At 35.7% G+C, this 27,935-nt stretch overlaps 1 protein-coding gene and 1 pseudogene across 1 annotated transcript in view; one reads left to right on the plus strand and one right to left on the minus strand.

The window, feature by feature from the left end:
• SYT14 (synaptotagmin 14) overlaps positions 1-27,935 on the plus strand; it is a 192,968-nt gene that overhangs the window by 21,171 nt on the left and 143,862 nt on the right. The window lies entirely within an intron of this gene.
• Positions 90-27,838, minus strand: LOC122452266 (annotated as a pseudogene).

Genomic DNA, 27,935 nt, shown 5'->3' on the forward strand with positions numbered 1-27,935 from the left:
TTATATTTAAATTCATATGGAACAGGACTTACATTTTTAAGTTAACACTTTTGAAGTCAGAAGATGAAATACAGCTTAAGTTTTACAACTTAAGAAAACATATGAGACATAAACAGAGATGATAGTAAAAGTACAATCATCTGTTCTTGACACAATATGTGGAAGCTGTCAGAAAGCTCTATCTTCTTAATTTGACCGTCCAAATCATTCAAGTATGGATGATTCAGTGCCATTTTGCCAGAAATTCATTTGGCAGGATCATAGACTAACATTTTCAAGAGCAGATCCAAGCCATTTGCATCCAAGTTTTTGACATGGAAAGCTAAACTTCCTGGTTTACATTTGGAAAATGTATTTTCATAGTCTGTGAAGATTCCACTTCTGGCCACGCTTCATTGTTGGAAGTGCCCAAAGCTCTGAAAATTATGAAGAGTTGATCAGCTATTAACTGGAGTTGAGTAGCAAGCTGACCCCAGCCATACTTCCAGAGATCTTTTCCAGAGTGTTACTACCTCATGCATAATACTGTAATGGGTGTTCCAAAAACTCTGGCAAGGCCAAAATCTGCTGGTTTAATTGTTCGGTTACCATCCATTAGTAGATTTTGAGGTTTAAGTCTTGTATAGAACTCTTCTCGAGTGACAAAATACTATCCCTTGTAGGATTTGGTACAAATAACTCTGAACAAGTGAAGAATCCGTGAACTCACCAGGAGGGATAGAATCCAAATATTTCTTGAGATCTGTGGAAAGGAATGCAAAGATGAGACATAACTGGAATCCTGCATAAGCACGTCTTGAAGACTGACTGACTATATTTGGATGACGAGGTTCTTTTAGTAAGAGATATTTCCTGAATTGCAGGACTAGGAACCCCTTCCTCTTCCTTTTCTAGTCTGATTCTCTTCATGGTTATCACTTGATTGGTAGCTTTGTCTACCCTTAGGCACAACTCCATAGGTACCTTCTCCAACTTTCTCTGTTTTGGTGTAGTCTTCCGAAGTTTATCTGTGGATATGTTCGATCCTGGCTTACTATCCTGCAGGGAGAGCATCAGCAGCTACCACGTTAACGTCGCTTTCCCTTGATATGTGGTGTTTAAAACAGTGAGACTAGTTAAGATCACCCAGGAAGTGAGCTTAGGTAGAAGAGAGAAGACCAAATACAAGGTTAACCTGAACATAGGTTTACATGTAAGCATTAAAGAAATGTTTATGTTGTGGTTTTTGAACGTGAATAGTTTATTGTCTTAATGAATATATTATCGTTGAAATTCCAATTTTAAAACACACACTTAATGGTTGTCTTGTGTTCTGCCAGGGATAGTTGTTTGATTTTTCCACTGATTTTCTCAACTGAAAGCATCGTGCAGAAATAAATGTCCTCAGTCAGTTTTAATTTAGTGATTCTTTCAGAGGTTGGGGTTTTGACAATTGGAGAGTAGACAAGGTAACAAGCTATAGTTGATGTACTAAGTGAATTAGGTACTAAGGTTGAATTTCCCCTTAAAGTATTCTATTACAAAGGAACTTGTGTTAGTTTCTGTTAGATCCACTTTTTAAAGTGAATTTGCAGCAGGTCTAAATTCAAGCAAAATTATGATATGTAACATTTGTCTTAATTACCTCTTTTCACTGAAAGTTAAAGCTCTGATTTTAAATCATAGTAGTGCTTCTTTTGTGGTTAATAAGATCATACTCTTAGCCCTTCCATCCTTCACACCCATCCTACTCCCACAGTCGAAGGCACTCAGCCCTTTTAGCTGTTTTCTGCTCACCTTCATATTCTAAATTAAGTTTCTCTATTTCTTGCTTTTGAAAATATTTAAACATCTGTTGTTTTCCTCCTGTTGTAGGTAAAGGTTTAGTTCTGGTAGGTTAGTGTATTGGTTGGGTGTAAAGTTCTAGAATCAAGATGCCTGGTTTCTAATAATACTGTCTTTCTGCCACTTATTAACTGTTTGACCTTAGGTGGGTTACTGAACCCTCATATATCTCAATGACAGGGAAGCCTCGTGTGCTGCAGTCCATGGGGTTGCAAAGAGTTGGCCGTGACTTAGCCACTGAACAACAACATGTATCTCACTGTCTTCATCTGTGGAATGGGATAACAGTATTGTGTTCCTCATGTGTTGTTGTTGGACACGACTGAAGCGATTCAGCAGCAGCAGCAGTCCATAAATAATTCAATGATTTAAATCATTATTGAAAGTAATAAAATATTATTTCATCCTCCCCATGCATTTTTCCACATCCCATTTTCCCTGTATAGTTGTATTTACATTTTAAGAGTTGACATTTTTCGATCAAGGCTTATTATTGGGCTTCCCTGGTATCTCAGTTGGTAAATACCAAACCTGCAATGCAGGAGACCCCAGTTTGATGCCTGGGTCAGGAAGATCCACTGGAGAAAGGAAAGGCCGCCTATTCCAGTATTCGGGGCTAGAGAATTCCAGGGACTTTCTAATCCATGGGGTCGCAAAGAGTCATACACGACTGAGTGACTTTCACTTGGCGCTAATGTTTGCAGTAAAGGCTTGTTATACAATAATTATGTTTAGAATTTCACCTCTCTTCTTAAAACATCCCTTTACTGTCCACTTTTCAGGCACCCACCTCAATGCTTCATTAACCAGAGCTCAGAGTCCTTGCTGACCCGTCATTCACAGTTTACCTCTGCCACTCCTTCTCCCTCAGTGTTGACACATACCTCCTCTTACCGTATGTCATTAGTTAATGTTTTTCTGCTTCCTTAGGAAACAGCCTTTTGTATTATTTAAGGTGTTGGTATGTCAGGCAAATCCCAAAGAGATAATGACTTGAACAGGATGCGGGTTTCTTTCTCACCTGTCTGAGTCAGGTGGATCGGTGTGATTGCTCCATCACAGTCTTGAGCAGCGATTCAGGGATCCGGGCTCCAGCTCGGGTGTGCTTTTGGAGGTTGCAGGTTCATCTGCATCCAGCAGGGGGTGTGGGAGAGGGAAGGGGAAGGGAGGATTCTGCCTAGGAGGTGATGATGGGCTAGGCCTAGAAGCCTAGAAGCAATGCATATTCCCTCAGATGCATACCCCTTGTCCATAATTCAGTCATAGCTACAACTAATCTCAAAGAAGGCTGGGAAATGTTCATGAAACAATGAGCCCAAGAAGTACGGTGAGCCCCATTCTCCCACTTATCAGTGATTCCACCCTAATGTAATATGCCTACTTTTTCCTTGTCTTACATCTTCTATGTTAATGGTGATCATCTGCATAAATTCCCTCCAGATGTAGACGTGTAATTTAAAAATGTGACATCAGTGAGCGAATTTCAGGCTGAGTAGAAGAGGATATTGAAATGGAAAGACATAGTAAGGGTATTTTGTGTTTTGTGTTGGCAGGGAAGGGATTCTGAATCGTCTGATTCTGTGATTCTTCTGTCTTTGCAAGTGAGTGTTAGTTGCCCAGTCTTGGTCATGTCCGACTCTTTGGGAACCCAGGGACTGTAACCCGTCAGGTTCGCCTGTCCGTGGGGAATCTCCAGGCAAGAATACTGGAGTGGGTAGTCTTTCCCTTCTCCAGGGGATCTTCTTGACCCAGGGATCAATCGCAGGCCTCTTGCATTGGAGGCAGATTCTTCACCGTCTGAGCCACCAGGGAAGTTCAAGACTGTATCCCATTTTGTTTCTTTTCCTCACCTCCACCAAATTACCAAAGAACCTTCTCCCTTTTTGCCTTTTCCTTCTCCAGAAACTAAGTTACAGAGACACCCACCCACCCATTTAAATCATGCTTGTTCCTTCAGCTCACATGTACTTTGAGATTCCTTCTCTGTGCTCTATCTAAATCTATTGTTTTTTCTTTTTTTTACTGTTTTCAGAAAGGGTGGGCTTTTCTTTCTGACATTAGTTTTAGGTCACTTTTTTTTTTTTTTTAATCTTCTCCCTTCTGTCTTCTCAGCACTTTGTCTTTGTTTAAGACAAAGCCTTTCAGTGGGATTGGAGTAGGTGAGAATGTGAGAGATTGTGCCCTAAAATCTGTTAAGTTTTGTCTTTTTTACTAACAGTTATTTTGAGATTTCAGTATTCTCTGTATTCAAGTTATTCTGAGGACATGGTTTTTTATGTAGATTTAATTTTTACTTCTAGTTTTTACAATTTGGAGAGGAAAATTTGGGAGGCACGGAGCTAGGCAACTTCCGTTTTTTGCAGATACAAGTGTCTGTGGTCTTTGAGCAAAAATTTTAATACTAGTCAGACTTCTAGATATTCTTTTTTTCATTCTTTTCTTTCTTTCTCTCTCCTTTTTTTCTCTTTAGCACTGTTTGGGACTTTGGGGGGAAATAATATTTTTTAAAGTTTAAAGTCTTAACCTTTTAAATTTTGGTCATAGTTATTAATCTGGCTGAAATTAATTTTTTGGAAATTTTTTATATTTCCAAATGTAAAATTAAGAACCTAATTTCGGGTTTTCTTTACACAGTTTACCAGGCATTTCAAATATTTCACACTGTTCCATTATCAACACTTAGCTATTCCTTTTCTTCACTGGTTATTAGAACTTTGTGATTCTTACCTATTAGGGCAAATTCTTTTTCTTTTTCAGTAGTGTCATGATTATTGCTGGGCCTTTGATTTTCTTTTTGTTTAAATTTTAGAATCAATCTGTCCAGTTTCTTAAAAAGCCCTTTTGAAATTTTAATGAGTTATGTTAAATCTTTGCATCCATATGGAGTTAATGTCTTTATTGTAATTAAACCTTCTGTTCTTGAACATAGTGTATCTTTGCATTTTTTTAATGCCTTTCAATAAAGTTTTAAAAATTTCTCTATAAAAATTTTGCATAATTTTTGTTAGATTTGTGCTAAGAAATCTAATATTTTTATTGCTATAAGGAACAGGAAATCTGATAGTGTAAATGCAATTAATTTTTATATTGATTTTATATCCAATCTTATTGCTAAACTGTTAATATTTCTACAGATATTTTTGGTTTTCTATATAGACATTTATATCACCTGCAAATAATGATAGTTTTATTTACTCCTTTTCAGTCTTTGGCAGCTTCTGAGGAAAAAAAACAAAATAGAATTGTATAAGGATTCTCTATTGTCCTCTTCCAAATGCTTGACTAAGAATGATCTTAAATAGTAACAAGTGTTGGTGACGATGTGGAGAAATTGGAATCTTCATGTATTGCTGGTAAGAATGTAAAATGGTGCAACCACTTTAGAAAACAGTTTGAAAATTCTTGAAAAAGTTAAAAATATATAGTTAATTTTTTAAAATCATGGATTTGAGCTGTATGGGCTCACTTACATGCAGATTTTTTCAATAAATACACAGTCAATACCTCATTTATGGGTTCTGTGTGTGTGGGTTCAGCCAGTTTCAGATGATGAGCTTAATGCTTGATCAGTGGTTGTTTGGATCCGTGGATGCAGAATCATGGTCATAGTAGGCCCACTGTGGACGTTCGCATCCTTAGATTTGGTATTCACAGCAGGTCCTGAAACCAATGCCCGGTGGATACTGAGGGACAACTGTAGTTACTAGATGACCTAGCAATTCCAGTTCCAGGTATATTCAATAGAATTGAAAATGCATGTTAATATAAAACTTGTACATAAATGTTCACAGCAGCATTTTTCATAATCACCAAAACAACAGAAACAACCCCCAAATATACATCAGCCAATTGATGGAGTAAGCAAAATTGCTATATCCATACAATGGAATATTATTCACACACAAAAAGGAATGAAACATTGATGTAAGCCACAACATGGACACATCTTGAAAACATTATGCTAAGTGAATCGTGTAGGCTTTTTGTGTCTGGCTTCTTAGCCAGTAAGTTGGTATATGCATGTTATTAATATTATTTTAATGAAGGAGTAGGGACAGCCCTTGAAACTTGCAGACTCTTAACAATGGGTCAGATGTGTTCTGTATATATGAATGTGGGAGGTATGCCCTGAGTTTCTGTCACTCATTTTTTTAGTGGTTTGACATTCAGCATTTTGAATATATGAGAGCTACTAATGACTTGGCTCAACGTGAATCTTCCACAATGTTTTAGTAATTCATTTAAATGATGGGATATTTATAAAGGAAACACTTGGTTGATCTCTGAATAAGGGAGTGGCTCCCAGTATGGAAAATTTTGAGCACTAATTTTTGGATGTAGTCATATGAAGAGATCTGTGTTCAGTTTCCATGCAAATTCAGTAAAAATCATTTTTACATATTGTTAAATCAACACTCAAATACTAAAAATTATAATTTTTTGTGACTATTTCTATTTCTTTGTTGTGACTAAACAGTGTGTTGTAAATAATGTGCTTCTTTTCCTAGCATGTAATTTAGTTTGAATTTATCTTTTAAAAATCTAGAGTTGTAATATAGTTCTCCTATTTATACTATTTTCTTATTTTATGGCTCTTGGCTCGCTGTCTTTCCCTTTCATATAGCTCAGTGACTTCTAGGCAGTGCTAATAAGAGGTATTCTTGAGTTGAGGGGACCAGTACATTTTTGTAGCTACTGTGTTAGAGTACATTTTAAGGTGTTCTTTTTTTTTCCTGACTCAATAATTTTTAATTAGATTGTGAATTTATAGAGCCTTGATGGTAACAAAGAATAGGGCTTTTGCTACTATAATTAAAATGACATTTTCATTTACAATTTAATGGAAGGTGGAAATCATGGAGCTGTATTTTCTTTGATTCATTCCCAGCTTCCTTGAACTTCTTAATGAGAGGTTTATGTGCACCCAGAGGGAAAAGAGCCTATCACATTGACTCATGCTTGCTATTTTTAGTTTTAAATTCCAAATTGAGGCTGCTGTAAGTTAATATCGATATTTAGTGAGTAAGGCAGCCCCTCCACAGTTGAAGGGGGAGGTTGAAGTTCAGGACTTACGGGGAAAGAATTTATTGTGAAGGTCACAGTGTTCTGAGAATCGAGTCCTTGTTATAAAAATGGAGAGCACACTCGGGATGTAGACTGTGTGTGCCTCACCAGGTCCTTTCTGTCTGAAAGTACCGTTTCTCTCTTATCCTTTTATTTATTTTCCTGTAGCCTGAATTAGTTGGAGTTTTGTGAGTATACAGCTAAGGTGTTTTGCTGAATGACTTCTAGGGACCGACTTCATGAAGTTAAAGCCTCTTTCCGTTTTTCTTAAACCCATATGTGTTATTCAGCTGTGTTACACACTCTTTAATAACTGACCCTGAAAAGGGAAAGGAAGTTCATTTATTGGTACCAGGACAGAAGAACCAGAATGTTTTTAACTGCCCAGCCTGTGGTCCAAGGGGCGAGGTCTAGGCCTACTCCAGCTCAGGATCGATGCCTCACTGATTTAAAGCTGAGATGTCCAGGGCTCCTTTTTAATCCTCAGAGAAGATGATTAGAGATGAATTCTTGATGTCATTCTGAAAATTGATGTCAAATATACCAACCGCTACAGCCCTTTTCAGTGATAAGCGTCCGAACATTTTACAGAATGCTGCCTGCGTTATCAATTTAGTTTTGGTTTCTCTCTCCTAAGATGTTTTTCCATTAGAAGCAGAGCAGGGGAAAAGGGAGATTTTTGTTGTTGTTGTTCCTCTTATGGGTCTGTTTCATCCTAAGACTCAGGTGAAAGAATGGGATATATTGGCTTAAGTACTTTTTTATTTATATGAGTTTCTATATAAAGAGATATGTATGGCTGGGTTGTTTTGAACAATAAATTTGATTTCTTAGTTATTTATACTGCCTTATGACCATTTTCAAGAAGAGAGAAAATACCTACAGAGGACAGTTTTCTGTGCATCAACTGAAATATGATTCATCTTTTCTACCTTTTAACCCCCAAAGTTAGATAACCACAAACAAACCTTTGAGAAATTTGTCCTCAAAGTGAGTCAGACAGATGGTGACTGTGGCTTACGTTTGGAGATGATTTCTCTGAAGAATTCATAGTTTAACTCAGTGAATCTCTAATTACTGTAAAATGCGGGCATCTTTAAACACTTAAGTCTTGAATCCACTTGCAGCTTTTTCAGTGTGAAGGACTCAGCTTTGATTAACCAGTTATTTGAATACTAATTATTGAATAATTCATCCTTGCTAATTTGATATACTTCTGTTATTATATACTAAATTAGTGTGTGTGTGTGTGTGTGTGTGTATGTGGGTCAGTTTCTGTATTTAGATTTTTTTTTCTTTTCTTTTCTTTGATTTGTCTTTTCTAGAACCAGTGTGGATTGCCTTGGGTAATATGGACATTTTAACAATATTCTTCTGGTCCCTGAGCATAGTATATCTTTCTGTTTGTGTCATTTTCAGTTTCCTTCATCAGTATCATATAGTTTATAGTTTTCTGAGTAGTTTATGCCTCTTGGTTTGATTTCTTGCCAGGTATTTTATTCTTTATGATGCAATTGTAAATGAGGTTTGATTCTTAGATCCAGTTTCTGACAGTTGTTAGTGTACATGCATTAGGTGCCCATAGATCTGTAATGGTTATTTTATGTATTTTCTTTTGAAACAATGATGAGGGAAATGAGTTATAAACCCAAAATGCAGTAACTGGCTTTATTATTTATCTGTGTAGTTCCATTTACCCTGTATTGTTCAGTCTCATGGCTTCTAGTATTGTCCACTGTTTCTTCGTTTCAGCCTGAAGGACTTCCTTAGTATTTATTGTAGGACAGTTAGTTCTACTAGTAACATGCTCCATCAACTTTTATTTGTCTGGAAATGTCTTACTTTTTTATTCTTTCTTAAAAGATAATTTTGCTGTGTGTAAAATTCTTGGTTCACAGACTTTCTTTTTTTCCTTTCAGGACTTTAAATATGTTATCCTACTGCCCTCTGCCCTCCATGGTTTCTGATTTAAAAAAAAAAAAAGTTTTGTATGTAATGAGCTGTTTGTTTCTTCCTTTTTTCAAGACTTTGTTCGTGTGGGGCACTTTGCATTTATAGTGCTTGGAATTTCTTGACCTTCTTGGATGTTTACATTTATTTCAACAAATTTAGGGTGTTTGTGGCCATTATCTCTTCAAATATTTTTCTGTCCCTCTCTCTTCTCCTTCTGGGACTCCTATGGTACATATATTCGTATGCTTGATAATATTCCCTAGGTCCTTTGGGCTTTGTTAATTTTTCTTCATTATTTTTCTGCTTCTCAAACTGAATACTTCCAGTTGTCTTATATCTCAGTCATCTTCATCATCAAAATTCTTGCTTGTTTCTTTTGATCAATGTGTATATATTGACCCTCTATTTGTTAAACCATTACTCTCTGAATTTCCTTTAGTTCTTCTTGTTTCTTTTAACTCACTGAGCATATTTAATACAGTTGATTTCTAATTTTTTACTAGCAGTTTTAATGTCTGGGTTTCTTAGAGATAGTTTTGAAATGTCAAAATATATATACATATGTGTGTGTGTGTGTGTGTATATATATATATATTTTTTATGTGAATGGGACATACTTTCATGTTTCCTTGCTTTGTGATTCTTTGTTGGGAAGTGGGTATTTTGAATGCCATAATGTGGCATGAAAATCAGATTCTCCTGCTTATCAGGGATTGCTGACTTTTGCCTGTTGGGTGCTGCAGTTAGACTTTATTTGAAAAGTCTTTGTCCTTTCTTATGTGTGGTCACTGAATTTCCTTTTGCATTATATCTGTGGTCAGCCATGACCTCATAGAGGTTTTCTTAAATGTCTGGATCCAAAATACTGAGCAAAACAAAGTTCTACCTGTGTAAATTTTTCAGTAGTTCCTGCCAGGGATGTCAGTGTAGTCTGAGGGAGCCAAAACAAAGGCAAACATCTGTGTTGGTCCTTTAGGGAATAGCTAGAATAACCAAAATGTGCAGCCCCAAATTTTCATAAGACAGAGTGCTTACTGCCAACCCCCCCAGCACCAGCCGGCTGCTCCAGGACATAAGCTGCCTTCCCCACCCAGGCAGGGCCAAGGATGAAGGGTTATGATTGGCTCGTACAATGCTGCTCTGCTGCCAAATTTCAGCAACCTCTTCTTCATCAGGTATGTCTCAGTTGCTGTAAGTGTCTGATTAGGTTGCAGAATTCAGAAATAGTTGACTTAAAAAGAAATTTTAAGTCTCATTGGGATATAATTGAGATACAGCACTGTATAAGTTTATGGTGTACAACATAATGATTCAGCTTTACATACATCATGAGATGATTATCTCAATAAGTTTAGTGAGTATCTATTATCTAATGTAGGTATAGAAGTAAAGAAATAGAAAAAACAAAATTTTTTTGTTGAAGAATAGTTGGTTCTGATACTTTTTCCCAGTGTAATAGTTGTTTCAGTGCAGAAACCAATCCTTGAAGCTTTCTACTCCATTTTCCGTGATATTACTCTCGATTATCTTTTTAAAAAATTAATAAGATGAAACCTGTCTTTACCCATGCATTTGCCATTTCTAATGCCTTGTATTCCTTTCTGATACATCTCTGTTTCCATGTGGTATCATTTTCTTTTTGCTTAAAGGACTTTAACATTTCTCAAGTAGGTTTGCTAGTGATGAATTCTTTTCGCTTTTGAACGTCTCGCAGTTTAAAAACAATTTATTATTGTTATTTTACCTTTGTTTTTCAAAGATATTTTCACTGGTGAAGAATTCTAGGTTACTCACCTTTCCCCTTCTTTCAATGCTATAATGATGGTGCCCCACTTTTTCTAGCTTGAATTTGTTTCTAACAAATAATTTGTTGTTAACCTTATCTTTTTTCCTTTCTACATAATGTGTAATTTTTTTCTGGTTGCTTTTAAGATCTTAATAACTGTTTTTAAATAATTTGAATATGATATTCCTTTTTGTACCTTTCTTCATATTTTTTGTACTTGGGTTCAGTTAGCTTCTATAGTTTGTCATTTTCATTTAATTTGTAAAAATTTTGAGCTTTATTTTTTCAAATGTTTTCTTAATTCTCCCTTCTCTGGCCCCTTTTTTTTGGACCCTAATTACGAATATATTTTTGCACTTTAAGCTGTCTCACAGTTTACAGCCTTTCTGTTCATTTTAAAGAATTTTTTTTTTCTTTGCTTTATTCAGTTACTTTCTATTATGTCTTCAAGTTGGCTAATGTTTTATTTTTTAATATTTAATCTACTGTTAATCTTTTTACCTCTGATATTATAGTATTCATCTTTAGAAGGTTGATTTAGGTTTTTAAAAACATATTATCAATGGTTCTTAATACTTTCTGTCTTTTTGCTAACTTTTTGAACCCATGGGACACATTATAATAACTGTTAGTATTTGTGTCCAGTATTTCTCTTTAAGCATCTTTCCTGCAAGAATTGTCATTGCATAACTAATTGGCTGTAAGGCAGTTTTGCCATAAAGATAAAATAACTGGTTGGCCGTTTGGTTTCATTTCTCTATTAACGCCATGCACCCATTTTTATATTATATAAATCTTAGCCCTCATAATAGTCTATACAGTGACCAGTAGGTATGGTGATCTTAAAACAGTGAATGATAACAAACTATATATATTGAGTTGATAGAAAATATGGTGATAAAACATACTAGAAGTGTGAAATAAGAGAGGGTAGACCCAGACTGCATATTATGCTAGGAAATAATGTATCAGTTTGCAGATCCTTTGGTGATCTGAACCTGCAGCAATGAACCCACGTTTCCCTTAGAAGTTTGCAGTGTCTATGAACAGACATGAGACAGTATAAGAGGAGCAAGCTACAGTGTGGATGGCCTTCGCGGAAATTCAAAGCTCAGTTTACAGATATGCATCCTAGTATTTGGAAACTGTTACTTCTCTTAATATAGAAAGAAATTTCATTGAAAAGGCAAAAGAATAATGCCAACGAGGAGATGAATTAATAAGAGGAAAAAAACGTATAAAATTCTGTGAATGAGAGACTTTGAGGATAGTGCTTGTTACAACTCATAAAATCAGTTATTTGTACAGCTTTGTTTGACTTTACACACATTTTAAATATATTCCACATTTTTATATTTTGTTACAGTTTCTTTTAATATATTCACTTCTTAATGTTTCATGATGTACTTTTAAATGTCCCTCTTTTTTATTATTAATCTTTTACAGCAAAATTACCTTATGATCAACTAGGTATGTGATGAAAATATTCATGGCTGATATGTAGCAAAGATGCTTATGGTGAAATTACCTGGAACCATATATCATGGTCTGCTAATTCTATCATTCTGAGTCAATTTTGATTGTGTTTTTTTTTTTTAATTTTCACCTCCTCTTCTTTGCATACCTAATAATTTTTTATTCAATGCTAGATATTGTGCAGTTTTCCTTGTTGCGTGTTGGCTATTTTGTTTATTTTTTTGAATTTTGTTATGAATTAGACTGTTACTTGGAAACAGCTTGTTTGTTTTGGTCTTCTTTTAAATATTATTTAGTGAGATCATACCTGCATTTACTGTAGAGTTTAATTTTTCCTCACCTTTGGGCAAGATATTCTAGAACTCTAATCAGTGCCCCGTAGGTTTGGTGTTTCATTTTGGATCTTGAAAATAGACCCTATTTCTGTGCTGTGTGATATTTGACGACTTTCGTCTTTAATCCTTTTGGAGGAGTCTTTTCCCAGCCTCTGGTGGTTTTCTCACAGGAGTGTCTTGAGCAGTACTCAGCTGTATTCTCACTTACAGGCGACTCAGCGTGGCTCTCTGGAGTTCCTTCTGCACAGCTTTCGTGCTGGCTCAGACGGTAAAGAATCTGCCTGCAATGTGGGAGACCTGGGTTCGATCCTTGGGTTGGGAAGATCCCCAGGAGAAGGGAATGGCAACCCACTCCAGTGTTCTTGCCTGGAGAACCCCATGGACAGAGGAGCCTGGTGGGCTTCAGTCCATGGGGTCGCGAAGAATCGGACACGACTGGGCGACTCACCCTTCCTGTTCTCTGGTGCTCAGCTGGGCAAACTCTGGCCTCCTTGGCCTCCTTTTATTCCCGCGTTCATCTCCTCGGCTCAGGGAGACCACTGGGCTCTGCTTGGCTTCCCTTTCTCTTGGCTGCAGCCTGGAAACTTCCTCCAGGCAGTGAGCTTGGAAAATAATAATTATCACTATTTTCCTTTCTCCATGGTCACTGCGCTTCCCTGCCTGTGTCCAGTGTCTTTCATATATTTTGTCTCATGTTTCAGCGTTTTCAGGTAGTAGGGTCAATCTTATCCTTGTTACTCTATCTTAATTGGAATTGGAAAAAGCAGTGAGCAGAATAGGGCAGTTTTTGTGTGTCTGAATAATAGATAAAAAGATATGGAGCAGAGGGTATCAGGGTAGAGACTAGGAAGCTACACTTTAAATTGATAGAAATTTAGAGAGCCCTAGATTAGAGAATAAAATATGATGAAATTTGGTTAAGAACAGTAGACAGAAATTATTGTGAAGAATTTGGAACTGGACAGTGTAAGGTTTATGAAAGAAAAGAAGTAGAAAAAAATTAAGGTAGAAAATTAGTCTTATCTTCTATTTGTCTTAAGGGAAGACATTCTCTAGCCATTTGACATTTAACTTTTGAATAGTTGTCTTAGAACATTCCAGTTTGATTTCTGAATGGACTTATTTTTTTTAAATTGTCATGTTGCAGAAAGGGTGATACTGATGTAATTGTTTAATTATTTTTCTTAGTTTGAAAACTTAAAATTTAATAATGACAAAAGATAACATGTATGATATTTACTTAAAAGATAAATATGTTTTATAATACTTTCTAAACACATGGGGAAGATTACAGTTATATTAACTAGTAGATATGTGGTGCCATCTAATGGCTGATATGAAGATCTGTTTGGTAAATAATGCTTAAGTTTGTTTTCTGCTGTATCAATTTTAGCACTGAACGCTCTGGTGCTTTTAAAGTCAAAGATGCAGTTTTAATTTAAATGCTAAGGTATATGTATAATTTCAGTTTATAGTATCTTTAAAATTCTACCACATCAGTGTGATTTGTCATCACATGTACAAGCATATTTATGCAATTTGCATATTTTATAATATATCCATATAAAACCAATTTTAATAAGCACGCCAAGTTTGCACATCTTTCCATCTGCTGTCTTCTTTAGTTCTTGCCCCCTTTCCCTGGTCCCAGTATGTGCTTAGAAATTATTGCCTTGTGGAAGTTCACTATTATTGTAACACAATTCATTCTTCTTCCCTTCCTGTCTCATTACATTTTATAAAATATATCCAGCATGTGAGAATAATAGAGGAGACTGGCGATTTTTAAGTGGTTCTCCAAATTCTTAGAGGTTCTGTGTAGTCTCTAGGGGCTGGCATGGAGGTGGCAGAGGTTGAAAAATTTGCATTTGAAGGCTCTGGAAGTTCGAAGAAGACTGTTCAACTCTATTTAGCCCAGTTTTTCCTAAATGTATTTTATGACAGAACCTTTGCCATTCTTTTCTTGCAAATAACACATATTAAAATCCTGTTATCTTGTGCTCTTTAGATCAGATTTTAGAAATTGTTCTGTATTGCCTTTATAAGAATAAAAGGATCCTGTGTGTGGGGGGGGGGTGTGTATTATATGTATATTATATATATATAATTTCATTATATATAGTTTCAATATACATTTATATAATGAAATACAGTAGCTTTTATCCTGGTCATCTAATCTAATAACATTTGTTCATTATCAGTAGTTTAGAAAATATAGAGAATTGTTTAGAAAATATATAGCACATAATTCTACCCTCCACAATAACAATTAATATTTCAATAATTATCATATAATTTTTTAATTTAAATATATACATAGTTTAAACAAGATAGGTATCACTCTATGGATTATGCCCAGAATTTTTCTAACCTAATGTAACATTGAATATTTTTCTACATTAGCAACCATTTTTCAATTTATTTTCTTACTGTTTATCTAATTTTTAATGATAATATAGTGTTCCATTGTATGGGAATACTACTATTTATTAACCAATCTCCTATTTCTGGATTTTTTAAATGTACAAATTTATGTTATTACAAATAATATTTTTGAATAGAAACATTTATAGTGTTTTCAGTAGCTTTGATTATTTCCTTAGAAAAAAGTAATTTTTACATTGACACAAAATTCCTGGAAATAGATTATCAGTGTCAAAGAATATCCTGATTTTTAAGGTATTTTTAAAAGTTTATAGCTGATTTCATTAATAATAATCACATACAAGATTATTTCCTCATTTCTTTGTTTAAAAAGCTTTGTCAAATTGGTATGTTGCTTTATCCTCCCTTTCTCTGTTTTACCATGAGTACGGATATTTTTCATGTTATTTTTTTTTCCTGTTGTCTTTAATGAAAAATCCATGTGTCTAAATTGAACTTTTAGTATTAGATCCCTTCCATAGCCTGCTATGCAGTTTTTTTGAGTAGCCTTCCTTTTATTTTTGTAGCTACCAAGACTGCTGAATTAGTTTGTCCCAGATGGACTAGTCATCTAGGCATTTGATTTAAGAATAGAAAACAGCATTACTTGATAGATTATATTTAACTTTATGAAAGAAAATCCTACAGTAGGAGCAGTGTGGTTTGAAATAACACAGTGACCAAAGTATTCCACAGTGACGTGTGCGCCTCAGTCTTCAGAGTAGGTGGGAAATTTAGGCACAAAAGATTTAATTTTAGGGATTGTTCACAAAGAAATTCCTTGGTAAGACAAGAGTGGCTTAACCAGACCCAAAGGAGAATTTAGTTCTAATTCTCTTAATTTTCTTTTGTTGCCCTTGCATAGATCAACTGGATTACATTCACCAGTGACTTCTGGAATATACACAAAGAGTCTTAGGATATTTTTCAATTTAATGATAATTTACAGTTATTTGGTGAATGTCTATTTGAAATTGCTCTCGTAGGTTTCAGTTCAGTTCAGTTCAGTCACTCAGTCGTGTCCGACTCTTTGTGACCCCATGAATCGCAGCACGCCAGGCCTCCCTGTCCATCACCAACTCCTGGAGTTTACTCAAATTCATGTCCATCGAGTCAGTGATGCCATCCAGCCATCTCATCCTCTGTCATCCCCTTCTCTTCCTGCCCCCAACCCCTCCCAGCATCAGGGTCTTTTAGTTTATTAAAAATATCAAGTGTGTGTTAAGAGTGGTAACTTCTCTCTCTCTCTCTTCTTTTGCCATATCTTAATTTTTGCTGTCCTCTTCATTGTATAATTTTGAATTTTGATTATAGTATTTTTGATGCATAGAATTTTTATATTTGTATGTAGGAAAAAAGTATTAATCATTTTTATTTATGGGTTTTTGTTTTGCTTTTGTAAATTTTATCCAAAATCGAAATTCAAAGAAATAAATAAATAAAATAAATTTAAAAAAATAAAATCAAAATTCATTTAAACTTAAACATTTTTTCAAATAGCTAATATGTATGTGAAATCCCTGTATCTATACCCAGAGATGACAACATTGCTAATTGAATAACCTCTGAATCTATTTTTTCTTCACTGATTTGAGATAACTTTCTTTATCATATTCTGGCTCACTCTGTATACAAATATACTCAACTTTTTATATGGTTTCATTATTCTGTCTATTCTTATGTTAATCTTGGTAATTATTTTAATATCTGGTTTAGTGAAATCTCATTATGCATCTCTTTAAACATTTTCTCTCTAAACCGTCCCATAAATTCTTAACCAAAAAAAACCCCTCTTATATTAATAAATACATCTTCATAATGACCTAAATGAATATCCTTAATGCCTAGCAATCACTACTCTATTTTTTAACTCTATGATTTTGTAATTTTAATATGCTATATAAGTAGAGTTATATAATATGTGACCTTTTGAGACTGGATTTTTTTGCTTAGCATAATGCCCTTGAATTCTACCCAAGTTGTTGCATGTATCAGTAGTTTGCTGCTTTTTATTGCTGAGAGTATTTCATGGTGTCAGTGTACCACCATCTGTTTAAATATTCACTTGTTGAAGGACAGTCGTGTGCTTTCCACTGGGGGGGTATTACACATAAAACTGTTATAAAATTTTGTGTACAGGTTTTTGTATGGCTGTTGTGAGAGTTAATTTTATGTGTCATCTTGGCCAGGGTATAGTGCTGTTTGGTCAAGCATCAGTCTAAATGTTTCTCTGATGTATTTTTTAGATATGACTGACCTTTAAGCCAGTAATTTTTTGAGCAAAGCATATTACCCTACATAATACAGATAAGCTTCATCTAATCAGTTGAAGGCCTTCAAAGGAAAGGCTGAGATTCAGCCGAAAAGGAAGGGTTTCTGTCTATAGATGGCAAGACTACATCATCAACTCTTCCCTGGGTCTTCAGCCTGCTGCCCTGTTCTTAATGTTTCATATTTGCCAGCCCTGACAGTCATACGGCCCAGTTTCTCAAAATAAATCTTTCCCCCTCCCCTTCTTCCCTCCCACCCTCTCTCCTCTTTGTTCTGTTTCTCTGGAGAACCCTAATACAGATTTTGTTACTGAGAGTACTTTTAAAGGAAGAGTATCTTAAGAATGCATTTTCCAAATTTGTTCTGGGATTTCTCCAACTGGTCCCTTGATCTGATTTGATTTAAAGGTGCTGATTCTGTTCTGAGTGGTAAGGAGCGTACTGGTTGTCCACGGCCTGGTGTGGCAATAGTGATAGGCACAATATCAGCAGTGGGTACTCCTAATCAAATACTTTTTAAGAGATGAGATTGTGGGTGACCATGTATTTTGACACCTGGTAACATTTTTTCAGAATAACAAGTTTCATGAACATGGCCAGGGAGAAAAAGGTAAACATAGGGACTTGAATTCCCAGCTCATAAATCACCTGAAAATTTCTCTGTCTTCCCCTAAAGAGAGCCTTATCTCTTGTAGTTCAGAGAACTGAGACGGCTGGAAATGAAATCCAAAGTCTCTTCCTCAGAATGGCTAAATTACAACGCAAACCGGATCCCCAGCTTTGTAGGATGTCTGCTGTTGAAATGAGGGTGTTGACTGGGGGGGGGATGGCTTCCTGAACGTTGGAATGGTGACACATGGGAAGAGCCTGATGAGTTTGGAGTTAGCGTGACATGCCCAAGGAAGCTGCAATGCCCTCCTCTGAGACAGATGCTTTGTGACACACTCCTGATTCTCCTTAAAGCCCTCCTCCACTATCCCTCTGTCTTTCTGGACCTGAGTGGACTGGAGTCTTAGCTGCCTTGGACATGAAGTGCAAAGAGTGACTCCTGAGGAGTTGTTCCATAATCCAGAAGAACTGCTTGATTTTTTTTTCCAATTTATGTAGACAGAAACCTGGGAAATGTGTCTGGGAATGACTGTTAAGGGTGTGGCATAGTGGCAGATTAGCAGTTCCCAACCTTTTTTGGTGCCAGTGACTGGTTTCATGGTAGACAATTTTTCCACAGACTGGAGGCAGGGGGATGGTTTTGGGATGATTCAAGTGCATTACATTTATTGTGCACTGTACTTCTGTATTATTGCATTGTGATATATAATGAAATAATTATATGACTCACCATAATGTGCAATTAGTAGCAGCCCTGAGCAAAATTTTCCTGCAGCTGGACAATCCCACTTGGGGGTGATAGGAGACAGCGACATTCCAAGTGTGTTGCTTATGTTCAGTCTATAATCTCGTTTTGGTTGCTGTCGCTGCAGAAAACCCTGCTTCACAAAGATAGGATGTTGGTCATGGAAGCAGATTTTTCAGTGCTTTTGTGGCCATCTCAAGATAGTCTTCCTTGGCTTGAATCCTGAAATTACAGAGATTTAAGGTTGTCTCAGACATACTTTTAAGACCACCATCATTTGCAATCTCAAGCAGTTGATCCTCTTCTAGCAGTCATTCAGTTCACCTGGCTTATTAATAAGTGTTCTCAGATCCATTCCTTCCCAGTTTGGGGATCTTTTGTGGCTGGGAAGTAATGCTCAAACTCTTTTGAAAGCTGAGATAAGTGATCATGCACCAGTTGGGAGAAAGAAGGCCCTGGCTCAGTCCCTTTCAAAATCTCTGCAACGTTTGAAACATATCAAAAATCCCAGTGTTCACTTGTTGCCACCATGATTCCTGGAAAAGGAAATGGCAACCCACTCCAGTTTGTTTGTCTGAAAAGTCTCATGGACAGAGGAGCCTGGCAAGTTACAATCCAAAGGGTCACAGAGAGTCCAACATGACCGAGCACCTAAACACACATAGAGATACTAAAAAATAAACAAAAACAGTGCTTTAGTTAAGGTAATTATTTTATACTTAAAAAAGTTTTTATGCTTATTTTGTAGATGTTTGGAAATGTAGCTGTGCTGAGGTATACAAAGTATTTGCCTTTAAAAATTTAAATATCTTCCCTACCTATGGTTATGTCTGTGTTCTGTATTCTGTGTTTGTAAACAGTATGTTGGTTCAGATAATGAGATCTGAGTTAAAAAAAATCTTTTGTTTGAATCTTGATTCTGCCACTTAACATCTCTGTGAATTTTAAATTATTCAATCCATCAAGTTTCAGTTTCCTTTTCTTCAAGGGTAGCGTTATAGAATGTGAATGGAAATATTACCTGTAAAATATGGCATAGGAAGCCTTGAATTAGTGGTTTTTCTTTTTTTTTTCCCCCTTTTCATGCCACAGGGCATGCAAGAACTCAGTTACCTGATAAGGGATGGAACCCAAGCCCCCTGCATCAGAAGTGTGCAGACCTAATCACTGGGCCACCACAGAATTCCCTGAATTAGTGTTAGTTTTATTGTAATTATTGATTAGACTTACTAAAGGTGTGTATAATTTATTTTAATTCTCCACCCCCACCAAATGTAAGAAAAAATTCTTAAATTCTTGTATTGTTTTTAATTTTAAGTAATTGATGCTTTTATCTCTATTATTTCTACTGCTTTCTTTAGGGCTATTTTATGCCTTCTTTTTAAAACTTCTTTAATTGAATGTTTCATCCTTTTAAGATTTAAAAAACACAGCATTTAAGACCGAATTACACTTTCATTAGCTGCCAAGTACTATCAAGATATTTGTGAAAATACAAGAGATGGAATATCAGACTCATTTTCACTGGAACTCAAGGAGACTAGAAATTGAACATTGTTTTGAATATGAGATAACCTAACTGCTTTAATAAGAATCCGATGGCATAATAGAAGGCTTAGTTTTCACTTGTTAAAAACTTTACACTGCTGATATTTATCTTGCATGTATTATGACATTATTTTACATTTTTGCCTAGCACATTTGATTAAGCCAAAATTTTCATTAACCTTTATCAGCGTTTGGCTCCTAGTGGGATCATAACTTGCCATTATCTATGTTGAACTTCATTTTGTTTTGATGTATTATTTCTTTAGTATTTTGAGATTCCTCATGTATCTTTCTTTTAATGAATTAGCCACCATCCCCAACATAATGTTCCTAACATCATCTACAAAATTAATGAACAATATTTTCAGTTCCTTCATTCAGTTTATTGCTAAAGGTATGAAATAACAGTTTATAGAGTTATTTTCCTTAAGCTGATTTAAAGTGAAAGTCGCTCAGTTGTGTCCAACTCTTTGTGACCCCCATGAACTGTATCCTGCCAGGCTCCTTTGTCCATGGAATTCTCCAGGCCAGAATACTGGAGTGGGTAGCTGTTCCCTTTTCCCAGGTATCTTCCCAACCCAGGGATCAAACCAGGTCTCCTGCATTGCAGGCAGATTCTTTATTTTATTTTAAATTAATTAATTTATTTTAATTGGAGGCTAATTACTTTACAATATTGTAGTGGTTTTTACCATACATGGACATGAATCAGCCACGGGCACACATGTGTTCCCCATCCAGAACCCCCCTCTCTCCTCCCTCTCCATCCCATCCCCCAGGGTCATCCCAGTGCACCAGCCATGAAAACCCTGTCTCGTGCATCGGACCTGGACCAGCAATCCACTTCATATATGATAATATACATACTTCAATGCTACCCTCTCAAATCATCCCACCCTCGCCTTCTCCCACAGAGCCCAAAAGTCTGTTCTTTACATCTGTGTCTCTTTGCTGTCTCGCACATAGGGGTCATCATTACCATCTTTCTGAATTCCATATATATGCATTAGTATACTGTATTGGTGTTTGACTTACTTCACTTTGTATAATAGGCTCTGGTTTCATCCACCTCATTAGAACTGATTCAAATGAATTCTTTTTAATGGCTGAGTAAGATTCCATTGTGTATATGTACCACAGCTTTCTTATCCATTCGTCTGCTGATGGACATCTAGGTTGCCTCCATGTCCTGGCTATTGTAAACAGTACTGTGATGAACATTGGGGTACACTTGTCTCTTTCAGATCGGTGTGTGTGCCCAGCAGTGGGACTGCTGGGTCATATGGCAGTTCTGTTTCCAGTCTGAGCCACCAGGGAAGCCCTTAAGCTGAGACCAAGTCATTGAGTTTTAGATGTAATCTTCCATCCTTTTGAGTAGATTTGTTCTTCCTGTCTTTGTCCATATCTATATCTCAACACTCAGTCATGTCCGCAGTTCCCTGGTCTTAGGTTGCTGGGCCAGAAAAAGAGAATATTCAGTTAGGGAGTGACTTACATGTTCTCTTTTGACAGTAGATCGAGTCTCCAATGAGGGCAGTTGTGATGAACCAGAGAGGTTGGCACAAGGCAAAAAAGCAAAGCTGGCTCTAATATTAGCACTTGCCTGAGAGATGGCCTGAGTGGTATGACCTGCCCTGAAGCCTAGTCACTTACTTTCTAGACTTTCCGATTTTCATCTAGAACCTAGATTCTGTCTGTAAGTTTGTAGATTAAATTAAAATTTTCATTTTAGAGGAAACTGTGAGATTTTCCCAAGAATGCTAGACATGGTATGTGTTTTTTTGTCTACATAACTAGTCATTCTTTAACAGAAAGAAATCAACAACTCATACTGAAATAAAGATTATTTAGAGACATAAAGATTATTTAGTGTCACATGTTTTTCTGGATAATTAAAAGTTGGTATTTTGATAACTTGTATTAATCTTTTCTAGTGTCACTGCCATGGTTGTCCTTAAAAAATAATAGCATTTGGCATTTTAACCCACAGACTATATTTCATTTACCTGAATATCAATGGGATCGTCATAGAAGAAAGATCACTTGTCAAAGCATGTGAATGGCTTGCTAGCTTGTATATGTGTTCACGAAATCCTTAAGTAGTTTATATTTTGCCAGAAGATTGTGATATCCTGCCGTGGATTGGAAGTTCCTCTCATTGGAAATAGGAGCATTAATGGATCAAGTACAAGAAAAGTATTTTAAAAATTAATATAGGACCTTATATATGTGTTGCTGCATTTACTAGTTTAGGTATTTGAGACAGCCTGAAAGGTAGGCTCCAAAAAGTACCTCTTTCTTCTAGTCTGTTAGCTGAGGCATCTAGTATGTCTCGTTATCACTGTTTTTTAGCTTGGATTGCTGAAATTGCGAAATGTGTTTTACTAGTCCACTTGCATCCTTATTTCTATACCAGAGTGAACTTATCACATGGTACTCAGTAATGTCTGGTTCTTCGCGACCCCATGGACTGAAACCTGCCAGACTCTTCTGTCCATGGAATTTTCTAGGCAAGAATACTGGAATGAGTGGCCATGTTTCTTCTCCAGAGGATCTTCCTGACCCAGGGATTGAACCCACATCTCGTGTATCTCCCGTATTGGCAGGTGGACTCTTTACTACCTGCACCACCTGGGAAGCCTCTTAGAGGCCCCATTGATTTCAGGATAAAGTTCAGATTGCTCAACAATCTTTACGGAGTCTTTCATGATTTTGGCCTTGCTCTCTATCCAGCTTTATCTCTACACACTTTATAGTTTTTATTCTATTCTCTTAAAATGTATTTCTCTCTTTTCTGTATGAGGGGTTTTTTTAAACCATAAGTACTCCTTTTTTCTCTTTGCTTTGTCTCTTCTTCTTTCTTGTTCTAGAATCTTTATATCTTCATATTTTAGTTTAGGAGTCATTTCCTCCAGGAAGTCTCTATCTCCCAAGTCAAGGTTAGGTGCCCCTATAGTGCTTACATTGTTAAGTCTCTGGGTTCAGGAGCCACATTTGTCTTATTCGGGCTTTCATTCCTATTGCTTACTGACTGAAACTAGTCCCTACTTTAATGATTTGAAGATTGGATTCACAACCTCTAAGGACCAAGACTTAAAACTCCTGTCTGTGGCATCTGCTCCAACACAAGGTTTCATTTATGCAAGATGAGTCAGTTCTGGAGATTGAACGCATAGCAGTGTGACTGAAATTATTGATACTGTGTTGTATACCTGGCAAGAGATCATAATGTGTTCTCACCACAAATACCCCCAAAAGATGATGACTGTCTGAGGTGATGGATGTATCAATTAGCTCGTTTGTGGTGAATATTCATAGTTGTACCTTAAATATATACAGTTTTCAGTTGTCAACTGTGCCTCAGTAAAGTTGGAAAAAATATAATATGAAAAAATTTAAAGAAGAGAACTAGTTGACATAATATTAAAATATAGGAGGAAGTTCTTAGATGTGAAAGAAACTGGTTTGTATTTATCAGAATTTAATGGTTTAGAATTAAAATCTGAAATAAGCATATCTGAAACTATTTGACGTGAGTTTGGCTTTAACTAGAAGGATTTTCCTGCAGTTGGCGTTGTGTTGAAGTTTCAGAATCTTGTCAATGAAGATCTTACAGAAAAGGAAGGGCAAATAATCATTGAAGAAGTAAAAGGAGAAGTGACCTTATCTGTTGTCCATACCATTTGAGATTCAGATAACTTTGGAGGAATTCATACACATTGAATAGAGAAAAAATTTGAAGCAGGTTAACTCTTCTTTATTGTTTAAAAGAATGTGTATGCTTTGCTGTTGGGTGATTTACCAGGAAAAAAGTTTTTCATTGGAATTATAATTTTGAAGCCTCAGTCAAGACTGCCCTTGAAGAAGCAAGTCTGCTCTTTCAGACATAGAGCTTGATTTATTATTAACAAGTATTTGCTTTAAATATATTATCCTAAGTGTAGTAACTATACAGTGGAAGTGAGAAATAGATTTAAGGGACTGGATCTGATAGAGTGCCTGGACTGAGCAACTGAACTGAACTGAAGTGTAGTAAGTAGCCCAAGTATTAAGTGTAAAGCCTAAGTATTATTATTATTAAGCCTAAGCCTTAAATGTAAAGTTTAAATATGTATTTGGTGTTCCATAATTCATAAATGTTTGTTTTCTTTTTTCAGTTTTTAAAAAAATTTAGTATTTTTTGCTGTTTCGGTATTTGAATGAAATTTCAATTTACTGCATGTTACTTAGAGGAAATACAGATTTAATTTACTGATGGTTTGACGTTTGAAACAAGTTGGGTAGCGTCTGTTTTATCAGCCTTGCCAGGTGACTGTCTCCCGGAGGGGAGTTTTGTTTGATCCTAGTCAGTCTCCCACGTTCTTGCCATCACTGCCTTCCCCCTGTTGTCCCTTTAAATTACTCAGCAGCCAGATACATCACGTGTGAGTACATGTTTTTTTAGTGATTCTTTTTAAATAAATTCTAGAGTTATAGATGCGTATTATTCCTTTCTTTGATTTATATGTCATTCTTTCAGTTTTTCATCATTTACCTTATAATATAAAACTTTCACAGAAGTTTTTATTTGTGGGAGTCACTGAGATGTTACAGAAGGAAATTTAAGCAAAACATCAAATTAATCTTTTATCTCCCTACATTGCTTCTTGGATCTCTGATAGGTGATCTGTTTTATGTCTAAACCAGAGAAAAATCAATGGAGGAGTTTTCCTGATTAAAATCTGGGAAAACGTTTAGGGATTATTAAATAGGGAGCAATGTTCTTTTTAAAATGGAAGTCGACTTCTTACATAGTTCACATTTTGTTCAAGAGATAGAATTGCATCTATTAGATGAATTATTTAAGTCTCCATGACAGTGTTGTTAGAGGACTAGTGTTTCTTGCCCAGCAGCACAAATCAGCAATAAAGACCTTATGATGCAAACTGTAAGTTGTTTCTCTTTATTCTTATTTTTAAAAGAATTACTGTATAGGAATCATAAGTACTTGTTTATTTTGTATGTATTTGAAATATAATGGGCAAGATAGTTTTATAATATTTATTTTGTAACTAAAAATTAATATATTTTGATACAGATTAGAAGATAATATTTTTATATAAATAAATTTATATTGAAAGTGTTAATTTAATAAATAAATATCTCCCTTATAATTATATTTCAGTACATCTTTGTATTTTTGGCAGAAAGTGGTATTTTTTTTAGTTTACCTTTTGTAAGTATATATATATATATATTCTTTTCTAAATGTAGATAACTACAAAGCCAGTTCCATATACATAGCATAAATAATTATTAATCTTGGACAAGCTAAACTTTTCGTATTTTCTGGTGAGATACTATATACCTTGTTCCCTTTTTGACTTTGCAGTGTAGTCTTTAGATACTTCATATAGAGACCATATAGCTCACAGACACCTTCCTTATATTTCTATTGAGCATTACTAATGCCTGTCAGGCTTATTATTGTAATAATTTTGATTTTTTATTTAATTTAAATTTTGATCTTATTAGCTTTCAAAAGTATCTTGAATAGAAAATACTATGATTCCAGTTTTATAATTTGTATATTTGAGAAAGCTGAAATCAGTTCCTATATTTTTAACATATATACAAAGCTAAGCCATGAAATGTTTTTTCATAATGTATGTACCAACCTATGTTATTTGATCACGTGGCTTTCCCTTATTTTTATATTTCAGGTTGGCATTTAAGGAAGCTGTAGTATTACTTGGTGTTTTAAGACCGTGGACTCTGGAGTCAAAGTATCTGGGTTCAAATCCATGTTCTGTCATTTCCTAGATTTGTGACTTTAGTCAAACTTATTACTCTCCGAACTTCAGTTTTCTAATCTAAAGACTAAGATAATATGTAGTACTTATTATCACAAAATTGTTTTGAGCATTACATTTAAAAGGAAAGATTATAATAGTGCCTGGCAAATAGAAAGCAGTAGGGATTAGTGTTTAACATTTTGGGGGCAGGAATCAGTGTGCCTGTATTCATATCAAGATTTCATCTCACTGAATAATAATTTTAAGATCTTGAAAATTCTACTTATTCTTACTGAGCCTCAGTTCCTGTACCTGAAAAATTAGGTTGTAGTGAGGATTCAGTTTGATAATGCTTGTAATGCATTTTCTAAAGCAGCCTGCAGCAAATACTAAGCACTCTTTAAATGTCTGATATTATTAATTTTGTTTTTGGTTGGTCTTGGTTTTATTGTTTAATTAAATTTGATTCAGCAAATTTAGTTCTTTAAATGTGTAATACTAACTTACTAACTTTAATTAACTGTGTGCTGTTAGAGACTTTGAAGATTCTCCATTAAGAGGTAATATACATTTAAAATAGCATTTACTTGCCTGTAGCAAATGACCTAGAATGTTTGGAGAGAGTAGATTTATCTATAGATAAATTAATCATAATCTTAGAAATATTTCTGTGGCTTTTTAAGCAGATTCATAGTATAAGAATTTAGGAATAAATTCCATCAGATACTAAAAAATATGTTTTGTATTAGTGAGGTTTGAGTTCGTGTAATTTTATTTAACTTTTCTGATGGTGTATCATATTCATATCTCAGGGTGATTTCAATGTATTGTTCCATCTCTGTTTTATGGACAAATGGGATTATCAAATAATAATTAAATATTATCTTAATCCTGACATGAGGGTGAAAAAGTAAAAGTCTAAAGTTTTTTAATATTTTCTGTCAGAAAATGTTATTTCTTTTCTACAATTATATTACTATTTTAAAATTTTAAATACAAAATGTTTTTCCATGAATGTAGAGAATGGGTGTTTAGCCAAGCAGTGGATTAAAAGAGAGTTACATAGTATATTTGCCTTGTAAGTATAAGGCACCTTTCACCATTTTCTAGTGAAGAAAGATTGTGTTTTTATTTTGTCCAAATTAATGGTGTGTATTTATCTGAAAATTTGTGAAGTAAGAGATTTTCCGTTAAAGCATAGTGCCTGTCATTTGCCAGTGCGGTTTATATTTAGTCAGTGATGTCTTTCACATGCAACAGATGAGCAGAAGGAAAACTCCCAACTCTTTGTAACGAACCCGACCTTCATCAGAGCAGTATCATGTTTCTCTCTATACTGGACATCCACACAGCAGTGGTCTGCAGACATGCTCACGTAACATGTCAAAACCTAAACCTGCTACCTGCCTCTCTTCTTCCACTGGTTTCTCGGCTCCCATGCTCTAAACCATTTGCCTTTACGTTCGTATTTTTTCATTTTTTTTTTTTTAATGGTGTTACCATTCACCCAGGCTTCCCAGGCAGCTCAGATGGTAAAGAATCAACCTACAATGCAGGAGACCCTGGTTCAGTTCCTGGGTCGGGAAGATCCCCTGGAGAAGGGATAGGCTTCCCACTCCAGTATCCTTGGGCTTCTCTGGTGGCTCAGATGGGAAAGAATCCGCCTGCAATATGGGAGACCTGGGTTCAATCCCTGGGTTGGGAAGATCCCCTGGGGGAGGGCATGGCAACCCACTCCAGCATTCTTGCCTGGAGAATCCCATGGACAGCGGAGCCTGGCGGGCTACAGTCTATGGGGTCACAGAGAGTCGGACACGACTGAGCAATTAAGCGCAGCACAGCACCATTCACGCAGTCGCTCAAGCTAGAAACTTTAGAATTACCTTCTGCTTCTCTTTATCCTCATTCTCTCCATTAATTGACTGGATTGTTACCAATTTTCTCTGCACAACTTCACCCCTCTTCTCTGCCATCACTGCCACTACTTCGTCCTCATATTTTGCCACCACCCACTCCCTACTCTTTGCCATGTTTTCTGATTGTTTTAGGGAATGTAGTTCTACAAGTACAGAGTCTGTAGGATGGTGTTCAGGATTCTTTGACAGTTTGAACCTTGCTTTCATTTCC

This window comes from Cervus canadensis, chromosome 13, assembly GCF_019320065.1.
Source record: "Cervus canadensis isolate Bull #8, Minnesota chromosome 13, ASM1932006v1, whole genome shotgun sequence".
NCBI classification, from domain to species: Eukaryota; Metazoa; Chordata; class Mammalia; order Artiodactyla; family Cervidae; genus Cervus; species Cervus canadensis.